Raw genomic sequence first — 13,400 nt, forward strand, 5'->3', positions numbered from 1 at the left:
CTGAAATAGGAACCAAGCTCCATGGCCTTAAGTACATTATTGCCATTATCTGTGGAAACAAAACCAATCATAAGCCCTCTTGGGCACAGCCATTCAAAAACCTTGCTTTGAAACTCTTCCAATATGTTTACAGCAGTATGAGATTTCTCCACGGCGAACATGGACACAGTTGCATGTTTCCGAGTAGCTTTAAAAATCTCAGCTGTGTCAACAGCACCTACTTCAGTTAGCTTATCGCTAACCCCCACAAATGAGACCCAGTGTGCAGTGATGCACATGTAATCAGTGGCTTGGCAACTGGTCCACATGTCTGTTGTTAGGTGGATATTGTGAACAGCACTCTGCTGCAAAGCTTGTCCAACCAATTCCAGCACATCATGATGTAGTGCTGGAACAGCAACTCCTGCGAAATAGGTCCGGCTGGGAACCTTCCAATTAGGGCAGATGGTTGACACAAATTCAGGGAATCCCACCCCTTCCACAAATGAAAAAGGGAGAAGGTCCAGCGCTAACATTTTAGCCAGCTTCGCTTTGTACAACCGTGCCGTTGGGTGGTTGCGTTGGTACTGCCCCTCCAACCTAAGCATGCTGTCAATGGTAGTCTGGATTATTTTCCTTTGTGGTGCAGTTTTCTTTAACCCAGTTAGGCTCAATGACGCACTTTGTTTCATAATCAATGCAGTACTACTCGGTCGCCTTGGTGTCTCAGCCTGACTCAGACTCTTACTGCGGTGCCACTGAGATGTTGCTGAGGAGGATGTGGGCGGAACTACTACACTACTGGGGACAGGGCTAGAAATGTCTCCCTCTTGTTCACCTTCCACCGCGATAATATCGTCCCCTGATTCTTCATGCCCAACAACAATGGGTTGAGTTTTACTTTGTTCTAAGCGAAGTAGGTGAGCCTCCCACACGATAGTGTGGTGTATTTTGAGATGACTTGTTTGGCCTCCGGTACCATAGTTTGTACCAAGCTTACCCCGCCTAACAGCATGTCGACAAATTGAGCATATAGCAATGTTCTCCTCCTTACTGCTAACCGAAAAGAAGTCCCAAACTGGGGAGAAGAACTTTCTGGTGCTGCTGGATGTGTCACTTTCAATACCAGATGAACTGGAGGGTGTGCTTGGAATGCGACTCTGAGAAGCTACACTGCAACTTCTACCACTACCTACTGAGGTGGTGGTTGAGCTGGATGTATGTCCCTGCCTTTCCTTTGCAAATGAAAATATGGAAGCTGATGATTGGCTCGTCATCATCATCATCCCCATCTTGTACATCTACCTCCATGACTCCAAGGCTTTCTGGAACCTTCCTTTTCACTAGCCTCGCCTTGTGGCGTGCATCACTCTCAGAATGAGCTGGTGGCTTCCAAGTGGCATCAAGATCATCAGAAGCAGGGCTTGAAGAAGAAGATGATGGAATAACCCTCCTTTTCCTTGCTGTGGATCTGGGAGACAATGGATCTTCTGAAACAGTAGCTTGCCCCTCTTCGTCTGCAGGAAGCTCGATTTCCTGAAATACTTCAGGAGAAACAACTACTATTGTGGGCTGTTGTTGTGGCTGTTCTTGAGGCTGCGGCTGTTCTTGCGTCTGCGCCTGCTGCTCCTGTTCTGGCGGCTGCGCCTGCTGCTGAAGACTTATCTGCTGAGTTTCCGCCTGCGTTGATTGTGTACTACTTTGCGATACTGACATTTCAACATCGCTGCTCGTTAGTAGACTGGCTACCTCTGCGACACTCATGGGCTTGGGCCTAGGTTGGTGGGGTTGGCCTGCTGGTGCGGATGTGCTGCTCCCAGCTAGGTTCCCACCAGACAACGCTGCTGCAGGCGTATGTTTTTTGGTCCCAAAAAGCACATTTGCCGGCACACCAGTCGTGGTTAGTGCCTCTTGCTTTTTCTAATCCCTCTTCTCACCGGCAACTTTCTTGGTACTGGAGGACCTGGTACCTTTCTTTGGGCCCATTTTCTTCAGAGGTCAGACAGGACGCAGGTGCACAAGTTGCAGAGATGTCTGTGGTCACAGTTGGACGTGATGTGGTGCGCAGCAGGACTTCTGTCTGGCAGTACAACGGATGATGTTGATAGTTACCTCCTCCTCTGTCTTTTTGTGCACGTAAAGGCAAATAAGCCAGGAGAAGAACATCAGTGAAATGTTGCATTTGTTGTTGTGGTTCTATTACTACTCTAGTACAAACAAAAAAAAATAGAAGATATAGTGTAGCCATTTGTGAGACTTTGGCAACAAGGGCTATGGTATACTACTTACTGTGTACAGTATACACACACTACACTCTCAGGAAGGATAGGAAAGAATAAGAACAACCACAAAAATACAAATGTAATGGAAGGGAGTTGCTGCTGGCAAAGGGGATGGATGGAAGCAGTAAGCCAATAGGAAAACCATGCAGGCCCATATTAACTCCCACCAGAAAAGGCCACCAGCCACATGAACACTCACAAGCAACAAGCAGGAGGCCTGGGGAACAATGAACTGCCAAAAGGCCTATAAAATAAGCCAAGCAAAAGATGCATGCTAAACCACACTGCTGTGCCTTTTTAATGCAATAAAATGCAAAACAAAAACTCCACAGGGCAAAACAAGGTATGCAGGGTGCACACCAACACACCAGGCACACACAACAAAGGCATTTCTTTAACACACCCCCAAAAACAGAAATACCCCCCAAAAAACACATTTTCCAACTCAAACCAATGCCATCCATGTCCTAAATGACGTTTAAATTCAACAGAACACACAGATAAACACTTGTTTAATGCACTTGTGGCTACCTGCTCTGAGCCTACTGGTTGAAGGCAGGCCGGTGAGCAGACAAGGCCACACAAACTTGCAGGCCTAGGCTTCAAAATGGCCACCAGCCACATGACCAGGCCCACCCAACTACAAGAAACAGAAGACAGACAATGCAGGCCTGTTGCAAAAAACACACTGCCTGCCTTCAAAATGGCCGCCAGCCTCATGGCCGGGCCCACAACAAGAAGCCTAGGCCACAAAGGAATACCATGCAGGCCTATATATGGCAAAAGCAGCACACTAATAACTCCCACCAGAAAAGGCCCCCAGCCACATGGACACTCACAAATCACAAGCAACAAGATGGAGGCCTGGGAAACAATGAACTGCCAAAAGGCCTATAAAGAAGCCAGGCAAAAGATGCATGCTAAACCACACTCCTGTGCCTTTTTAATGCAATAAAATGCAAACACGAAAATCCACAGGGCAAAACAAGGTCTGCCGAGTGCACACCAACACCCTAGGCACACACAACAAAGGCATTTCTTTAACACACCCTCAAAAACAGAAATACCCCCCAAAAACACATTTTCCAACTCAATCCAATGCCATCCATGCCCTAAATGATGTTTAAATTCAACAGAACACACAGATAAACACTTGTTTAATGCACTTTTGACTACCTGCTCTGAGCCTACTGGTTGAAGGCAGGCACATGGGCAGACAAGGCCACACAAGCTTGCAGGCCTAGGCTTCAAAATGGCCACCAGCCATATGGCCAGGCCCACCCAACTCCAAGAAACAGAAGACAGACAATGCAGGCCTGTTGCAAAAAAACTCGCTGCCTGCCTTCAAAATGGCCGCCAGCCTCATGGCTGGGCCCACAACAAGAAGCCTAGGCCACAAAGGAATACCATGCAGGCCTATATATGGCAAAAGCAGCACACTAATAACTCCCACCAGAAAAGGCCCCCAGCCACATGGACACTCGCAAATCACAAGCAACAAGCTGGAGGCCTGGGAAACAATGAACTGCCAAAAGGCCTATAAAGAAGCCAGGCAAAAGATGCATGCTAAACCACACTGCTGTGCCTTTTTAATGCAATAAAATGCACAAACAAAAATCCACAGGGCAAAACAAGGTCTGCAGGGTGCACACCAACACACCAGGCACACACAACAAAGGCATTTCTTTAACACACCCCCAAAAACAGAAATACCCCCCAAAAAACACATTTTCCATCTCTAACCAATGCCATCCATGTCCTAAATGACGTGTAAATTCAACAGAACATACAGATAAACACTTGTTTAATGCACTTGTGGCTACCTGCTCTGAGCCTACTGGTTGAAGGCAGGCCCGTGAGCAGACAAGGCCACGCAAACTTGCAGGCCTAGGCTTCAAAATGGCCACCAGCTACATGACCAGGCCCACCCAACTACAAGAAACAGAAGACAGACAATGCAGGCCTGTTGCAAAAAACACACTGCCTGCCTTCAAAATGGCCGCCAGCCTCATGGCCGGGCCCACAACAAGAAGCCTAGGCCACAAAGGAATACCATGCAGGCCTATATATGGCAAAAGCAGCACACTAATAACTCCCAACAGAAAAGGCCCCCAGCCACATGGACACTCGCAAATCACAAGCAACAAGATGGAGTCCTGGGAAACAATGAACTGCCAAAAGGCCTATAAAGAAGCCAGGCAAAAGATGCATGCTAAACCACACTCCTGTGCCTTTTTAATGCAATAAAATGCAAAAATACACAGGGCAAAACAAGGTCTGCAGGGTGCACACCAACACCCTAGGCACACACAACAAAGGCATTTCTTTAACACACCCTCAAAAACAGAAATACCCCCCAAAAACACATTTTCCAACTCAATCCAATGCCATCCATGCCCTAAATGATGTTTAAATTCAACAGAACACACAGATAAACACTTGTTTAATGAACTTTTGGCTACCTGCTCTGAGCCTACTGGTTGAAGGCAGGCACATGGGCAGACAAGGCCACACAAGCTTGCAGGCCTAGGCTTCAAAATGGCCGCCAGCCACATGGCCAGGCCCACCCAACTACAAGAAACAGAAGACAGACAATGCAGGCCTGTTGCAAAAAAACTCGCTGCCTGCCTTCAAAATGGCCGCCAGCATCATGGCCGGGCCCACAACAAGAAGCCTAGGACACAAAGGAATACCATGCAGGCCTATATATGGCAAAAGCAGCACACTAATAACTCCCACCAGAAAAGGCCCCCAGCCACATGGACACTCGCAAATCACAAGCAACAAGCTGGAGGCCTGGGAAACAATGAACTGCCAAAAGGCCTATAAAGAAGCCAGGCAATAGATGCATGCTAAACCACACTGCTGTGCCTTTTTAATGCAATAAAATGCAAAAATACACAGGGCAAAACAAGGTCTGCAGGGTGCACACCAACACCCTAGGCACACACAACAAAGGCATTTCTTTAACACACACCCAAAAACAGAAATACCCCCCAAAAAACACATTTTCCATCTCAAACCAATGCCATCCATGTCCTAAATGACGTGTAAATTCAACAGAACACACAGATAAACACTTGTTTAATGCACTTGTGGCTACCTGCTCTGAGCCTACTGGTTGAAGGCAGGCACATGGGCAGACAAGGCCACACAAGCTTGCAGGCCTAGGCTTCAAAATGGCCACCAGCCATATGGCCAGGCCCACCCAACTCCAAGAAACAGAAGACAGACAATGCAGGCCTGTTGCAAAAAAACTCGCTGCCTGCCTTCAAAATGGCCGCCAGCCTCATGGCCGGGCCCACAACAAGAAGCCTAGGCCACAAAGGAATACCATGCAGGCCTATATATGGCAAAAGCAGCACACTAATAACTCCCACCAGAAAAGGCCCCCAGCCACATGGACACTCGCAAATCACAAGCAACAAGCTGGAGGCCTGGGAAACAATGAACTGCCAAAAGGCCTATAAAGAAGCCAGGCAAAAGATGCATGCTAAACCACACTGCTGTGCCTTTTTAATGCAATAAAATGCACAAACAAAAATCCACAGGGCAAAACAAGGTCTGCAGGGTGCACACCAACACACCAGGCACACACAACAAAGGCATTTCTTTAACACACCCCCAAAAACAGAAATACCCCCCAAAAAACACATTTTCCATCTCTAACCAATGCCATCCATGTCCTAAATGACGTGTAAATTCAACAGAACATACAGATAAACACTTGTTTAATGCACTTGTGGCTACCTGCTCTGAGCCTACTGGTTGAAGGCAGGCCCGTGAGCAGACAAGGCCACGCAAACTTGCAGGCCTAGGCTTCAAAATGGCCACCAGCCACATGACCAGGCCCACCCAACTACAAGAAACAGAAGACAGACAATGCAGGCCTGTTGCAAAAAACACACTGCCTGCCTTCAAAATGGCCGCCAGCCTCATGGCCGGGCCCACAACAAGAAGCCTAGGCCACAAAGGAATACCATGCAGGCCTATATATGGCAAAAGCAGCACACTAATAACTCCCAACAGAAAAGGCCCCCAGCCACATGGACACTCGCAAATCACAAGCAACAAGATGGAGGCCTGGGAAACAATGAACTGCCAAAAGGCCTATAAAGAAGCCAGGCAAAAGATGCATGCTAAACCACACTCCTGTGCCTTTTTAATGCAATAAAATGCAAAAATACACAGGGCAAAACAAGGTCTGCAGGGTGCACACCAACACCCTAGGCACACACAACAAAGGCATTTCTTTAACACACCCTCAAAAACAGAAATACCCCCCAAAAACACATTTTCCAACTCAATCCAATGCCATCCATGCCCTAAATGATGTTTAAATTCAACAGAACACACAGATAAACACTTGTTTAATGAACTTTTGGCTACCTGCTCTGAGCCTACTGGTTGAAGGCAGGCACATGGGCAGACAAGGCCACACAAGCTTGCAGGCCTAGGCTTCAAAATGGCCGCCAGCCACATGGCCAGGCCCACCCAACTACAAGAAACAGAAGACAGACAATGCAGGCCTGTTGCAAAAAAACTCGCTGCCTGCCTTCAAAATGGCCGCCAGCATCATGGCCGGGCCCACAGCAAGAAGCCTAGGACACAAAGGAATACCATGCAGGCCTATATATGGCAAAAGCAGCACACTAATAACTCCCACCAGAAAAGGCCCCCAGCCACATGGACACTCGCAAATCACAAGCAACAAGCTGGAGGCCTGGGAAACAATGAACTGCCAAAAGGCCTATAAAGAAGCCAGGCAATAGATGCATGCTAAACCACACTGCTGTGCCTTTTTAATGCAATAAAATGCAAAAATACACAGGGCAAAACAAGGTCTGCAGGGTGCACACCAACACCCTAGGCACACACAACAAAGGCATTTCTTTAACACACACCCAAAAACAGAAATACCCCCAAAAAACACATTTTCCATCTCAAACCAATGCCATCCATGTCCTAAATGACGTGTAAATTCAACAGAACACACAGATAAACACTTGTTTAATGCACTTGTGGCTACCTGCTCTGAGCCTACTGGTTGAAGGCAGGCCCGTGAGCAGACAAGGCCACGCAAACTTGCAGGCCTAGGCTTCAAAATGGCCACCAGCCACATGACCAGGCCCACCCAACTACAAGAAACAGAAGACAGACAATGCAGGCCTGTTGCAAAAAACACACTGCCTGCCTTCAAAATGGCCGCCAGCCTCATGGCCGGGCCCACAAAAAGAAGCCTAGGCCACAAAGGAATACCATGCAGGCCTATATATGGCAAAAGCAGCACACTAATAACTCCCAACAGAAAAGGCCCCCAGCCACATGGACACTCGCTATTCACAAGCAGCAAGATGGAGGCCTGGGAAACAATGAACTGCCAAAAGGCCTATAAAGAAGCCAGGCAATAGATGCATGCTATACCACACTGCTGTGCCTTTTTAATGCAATAAAATGCAAAAATACACAGGGCAAAACAAGGTCTGCAGGGTGCACACCAACACCCTAGGCACACACAACAAAGGCATTTCTTTAACACACACCCAAAAACAGAAATACCCCCCAAAAAACACATTTTCCAACTCAATCCAATGCCATCCATGCCCTAAATGATGTTTGAAAAACTTTCAACACACACCAAAGGAACAGTTGCTTCATCATGCACCCACCCATGACTAGCTCTGGGCCTACTGGCTACCCCCAACAATTTAAAAAAGAGAATGATAAGTACCAAAATTGTAGTTGCAGCAACTGCAATGCCCCAATCAAACAGACACAACACCAACTTACTTGTAAAATATCAAATTCAAAAGTCCTCAAATCCAATGATAATGATGCACCAGACACAAAGAGTGATCCTTCCAGCTGAAATCCAACAGGAGAATGAACAGGAAATGAACAAAGCACTGGGAGGAGCCTGATGGACAGGAACATGAAGTTGGAGACTCTGTGGCACTTCCTCCCTCTTCCCCCCCAAAGTTTTTTTTTTTAAAAAGGACTCCTTGCACAAAAAAGGACAGCCAAATGTCAATCAGAGGAGTTTTTCCATCCAAATCATCATTTAGAGAAGGTTTTATGCAGCTAGAGTTAATCTTCTTCTCCAAATCGAAAATTTGGCGTGTTCGCAATCGTGACCTTCACCACACTTCCGCCGGATGTCGATGGCGCGTCCAAAATTACGTGTTTGCGATCTCATGCTCTTTGTCGCGGTGGAGATTGACGTGTTTGCGACCTCACGCTCTCTCTCGCGGTGGAAAATGATGTGTTCGCGATCGCAGACTCTCGCGGTGTCTGATGGCGAGGAGAATGACGTGATTGCGATCGCGAACTCTCACGGGATAGCGCGACCGGCTATCAACATATCGTGAAGCACGCAAACGGATTGGAAAACTCGTCGGCGAACGTAGGGATCCCGGTAAAGCGATCGCGCGCGCGAGAACGCATTTTCAAAGCGTGAACATGAAAAAAAACTTTGCAACGTGGCAAATAACGGAAATTTTTGCATTTTCGCGCTCTCCGCGGAACGCGAAAATGTCAAAATATCGCAATGCCGCGAGCGGAACGGAATTTGACGCCCACCCTTAGTGAGTTGCTATTTACATTGTCCACAGAGCTCTCAGTCACTCAGGTCCTTCTAACCCGAGGAAGACAATTCTGAGATATTGCCACTACCAGCCTCTCCACTCTTCTTCCTCTTATCTAGTCTGCATCCACCCAAATCAAAAGGAGTCAAATGTGAGGATGCTCCTTTTCTTAACATGCAGCTAAGCAATGAAACATCTTGCCACTTTTACTCTGGGGTATGCTTTACTATATTACTTTCAAAAGAAAACAAAAAATGAGGATGTTTCAGTGGTTTGTTTAAACAAGCAGTTATCTCCTTATTATCACTAGGAAACATATTGGGGCCGATTCCAATGAGTGTCGGAAAGTCTCCAACCTTAGGTCGGAGGCTTTCCGACACTCATCATTGGTTTCAATTTCAACTGGCTGATAATAATACAGTCGGTCAGAACTTAAACCGGCCGGTCATTCCGGCTGGCTTATGATGGGCTCGAGCCTGTAGGCCATTTGGAACCTGCCCGTAATCCAAATGGACGGCGTTTTACACAGTCCGTATTATGATGCACGGTTTCCGGCAGGGTTTCCATGTCGGCCTTTCCGACATGGAAGCCCTGTCGGAAAGTGTGTTTGGGGGCCCCAAGCAAGGTCCGCTTTACATTGCAGTCTCTAGTGAAGGGCCGAGGGGGCACCTATGCGACCGCACTCATAATTAGGCATCAGGACCGCCAACCAGAGGTCGGTCTACTTTCCATGACGGTGTCAGGCGGATGCTAGTCCGCCTGACATAGTAATAGGCCAATAATTTAACATAATATAACAACAACCCATGCCTAGCTACTTTGATCTTTCATGCCACTTTCCACTAACCACCACTTAGACTGTCTTATCTCATATGCTGGACATCCGCTCTAAATTAATTTCAACACCAAGATCTCAGAGCTCACCAGAACAAACAACATCTTCCCTAACAAATTTAACCTCTCACTTTGCATGCTATCCTTGGCCTACCTCCAAGTAAAGACACAACACCACTCATTGCGCACCCAACCCACGACAAAGAGGACACCATGGACAGTGTCTGCACAACTGTGACCTGCCTTATTCTACCGTATGTATGACGTTACAACTCATGCTGTTACCATGCATGCAGTTACAACGAAAGTTTTACAACGCGAGTGCATTGACAACGCAGGACATTACAACGCAAGTCTTTACATCGACTTGCACTAGATGGCGTGCTAACATTAAAAAAGTGTAATTTACTATTCCAACTCCAGTCCACGTAACAGTAGGGAAGGTGTTGGGATAGTAAACTACACTATTTTTAATGTTAGAACGCCATCTAGTGCAAGTCGATGTAAAGACTTGCGTTGTAATGTCCTGCGTTGTCAATGCACTCGCGTTGTAACAGTTTCGTTGTAATGGTAGTGCGTTGTAAAAGTTGCGTTGTAAAGGTTGTTCCCCTCTTCTTCTGCACCACAAACCTGGAATCAATCACACTGCGATCAATCTATCATAACCTCATCCTCTCATTGTGGCCAACAAAATGTGCATGTCCTTCAATTAATTTCCACAAAATACCCCTCCACAAATACTTAATAGGCCTAGCTAACTCATCAACCCCATCACAGATGTCCAGACCCATCCACAGGACCTCAGCACCATCCTCCAGTGAACAGCTAACTGCCATGCCCATTAAAACCCAAGACTCCTTGCTGTTGCCAGATGCTCAACAACAGCAGACACGCCACCAGATACCAGGAAAAGAGCTGGAAATGGTCACAACAGGTACAGTCCCTTGCACCCTGAAATACCTCTAACCTCCTACAATTTCCGTACTTGCACACCTTTCCTAAAGTCAGCCCTTCTGTGCTTTTATTCACATCAACCTTTCTCAGTAGCATTCGTACTATTTTCCCTACAGTCATCAATCTGACACTTTATCCAACAATCATCCTGCACTTTAGCAAAGTTGGCAGGTCTAGGCCCCTTTCCTCACTGTCAGCATTCACACCTTCCCTAAGAGAGGTCTTGCAGTCACCTCACAGGTAGTGCATTTACATCATGCTTCATCAGTCAGTGTTATTTAACTATATCCAACAAACTAGTATATTCCTATACTGCTCTACAAAAACTGGTATGAAATTATCCCTTCAGAATCAACACAATTTTACCCCAACAGTCAGCAATCCCACAGCACTGACCATAACGTATGGTGCCCAACCTTGGCTCTTATGATCCCTTCAGCAGAACAGGGGGTCCCATGGACAGTCTGACATGTCCTCATCAGCCTACTCATCACAGATTCACATCATGATGTGATCCTACATAACTTTCCCCTCATTAGGTTATCCTACAGAGCCTTCTACTCTGCAGTTGTTCGTTCACTGAGCAGGTGTGCCGCTTGAGTAGTGCAGGGAGGTTCAGCACAGGGTTACGATGACCTGAACAGCGCTAGATTTTCAAATAAGCCACAAACTATTTAAAGAATTGCTCTTTAGATACACTGTCAGGAAATTGATCTTGTATTGGATTTCCTAAAAGTCTGCCCTGGCTTCAGACTTTGTGGATCAACATTACATATCCCTGGTCTAACTATCATTGCCTTATGAACTTATTACAAAACTATAAGAGTTGTAAGCAAGATTCCTAAAAGGCAGGGCAGAGTTTTTATGATAGTTTCAACCAGGGGCAGAAGTTTAAAGCCATTTTCTCCATAACAAAATGGCATTTTGGTATGTTTCAGTAAACACTTTTAAGCTGAAAAAGCATTTCAGGCTCACAAAATGATTTTACCAACTAATTTTGAAACAATATTAGGAAAGGACATGAAAGGCTTCCTCCCTTCTAATTGTGATTTTGGTATGTAATGCACAATGGCTTGCAACTTGTGGTCGCAAACCATTGAACAGTTTTTGACACCTCAAAGGAGGGTCTGGCATATTTGCAAACGGAACCTGTTGCCGTTGGACTGCTTCAACTTTGTATTCATGTTGGGAAAATCGTGGGGAGAACACACTGGTCCACTGCTCCCATGATTTGTTCCCAAACAGAACGTTTTACTTTTTTTTAAAAGCATCACTGGTTCCTTTAAGGAACAGCAGCTGCTTTGAAAAAAAGATTTCCAATTTGCGAATGCAAATACAGAGATGGTGTCAGCTATTCCTTGCAGGCCACTATCTCAGTATTTGTAGCCAATCACAGAGTTTGCAAATAGTGAACTTCGCAAAGTTAAAGATTCTTCACAAAAAGTTGGCTTATAATTTGCTACCTCATTTTGCAACCAGTCTTTTATTACATCTGGCCCTAAGTGGTTAGAGGTTGGGCCAAAATGTTTCCTAAACATATTTTCTGCCCTTGAGGGAACACTGCCTTTATTTTCCTATTCATAGGGGGTTAGGCATAGTTCAGTAGAAGTGAAACACAAAATGTTGCAAATTCACAAAAGAATTTGGTGAATGTGGGTATGCCTTTAGGGACATGGTAGGTATCTTTGTACAGCTGAGCATCAAAAAAGTCAGCGCCACATTTTGTTTTATGAATGTCATGAAAATTTACTTAAAACATTATTGAGTAGAAGTGTCTTACTCAAATCTGCTGGAAACAACCTGACCCTTGTGTTACAATCTGTACTTGTTTTCCTTTCCCCCCCCCCCTCCTTTCCCTCGCTAGTGGGTCAGCCCAACCTTAGAATGTTGGGGCTGGAGCTCACGATAGAATGTTGGCGATTCTGACAGTGAGAGGCTGAAGGATCTGTTGATTAAACGTCCGTTTCTACATCTGTGCGTTTTGCAGCTTATTTACAACATTATTTGGCGACGAGTGACTTACCGTGCTGGGGACGGTCCGGATCCTTCCCCCAGTGCCTTTCTGCCTCTCATCTGACTTTCCTGGCGCTGGTGTCTTCGTGTTCAATTCGTGGACGTAGCCATTCCTGAAGAGGACTTTCACCTAATTCCCGCAACGCTCCTAATTCACAAATCCCTGGCTGCTGATCGACGCCTGAAGTTCTCGGCTGGTTTTGGTTGGGACGCCCGCCTTGTGCTTTGTCCGATGTGTGAAGGAGACTCCGTGCCGGTGAGTCTGTGACTGCTTAGTTGGTTGGCATTGCTGGTTGCGGTCTGCAAGTGCTCTACTCTGCTTCAGGTGACACCGTCTCGAGCTGGTGGTGGCTGTTTATCCTGGGATGTCGGTGGCCGCGTGAGTTGCGCTGAAGTTTGCTGCTTTGAAGTGGGGTCCTCAAGGGTCAAGTAAGCGTGTGCTACTCTTCGTGGTATTTCTTCCTGCTGGGTTGCATCCTGTCAGCGCTCTACGACGTCGTTTCCCCTCACGAGTGTGTGTCCTGCTCTTCGTGGTATTTCTGCCTGCTGGTTTGCATCCTGTCAGCGCTCTACGACGTCGTTTCCTCTCACGAGTGTGTTCCCGCCCCTCCTCTGACTGAACTCCTCCGAGGCCGCTCCGTATCAAGACACTGTTCTCCGCTTCCCCTGGAACTGCTCCACCTTCTGGGGACAAATATATGGCACTCTAATCTTGTTCTCGTCAGTTTTCCAGCCTGTTTCGTAATTTCGCTGA

General features: G+C 46.6%; 1 protein-coding gene across 1 annotated transcript in view; it reads right to left on the reverse strand.

The window, feature by feature from the left end:
- The window catches only part of LOC146868523 (olfactory protein-like), a 346,233-nt gene extending 333,034 nt beyond the window's left edge, over positions 1-13,199 (reverse strand). The window contains exon 1 of the mRNA XM_085615691.1: positions 12,657-13,199. The gene's annotated coding sequence lies outside the window, so the exon portion shown is untranslated. The remainder of the gene's footprint in view (positions 1-12,656) is intronic.
- Between the last annotated feature and the right edge of the window lie 201 nt (positions 13,200-13,400).

This window comes from Triturus cristatus, chromosome 1_2, assembly GCF_964204655.1.
Source record: "Triturus cristatus chromosome 1_2, aTriCri1.1, whole genome shotgun sequence".
NCBI lineage: Eukaryota > Metazoa > Chordata > Amphibia > Caudata > Salamandridae > Triturus > Triturus cristatus.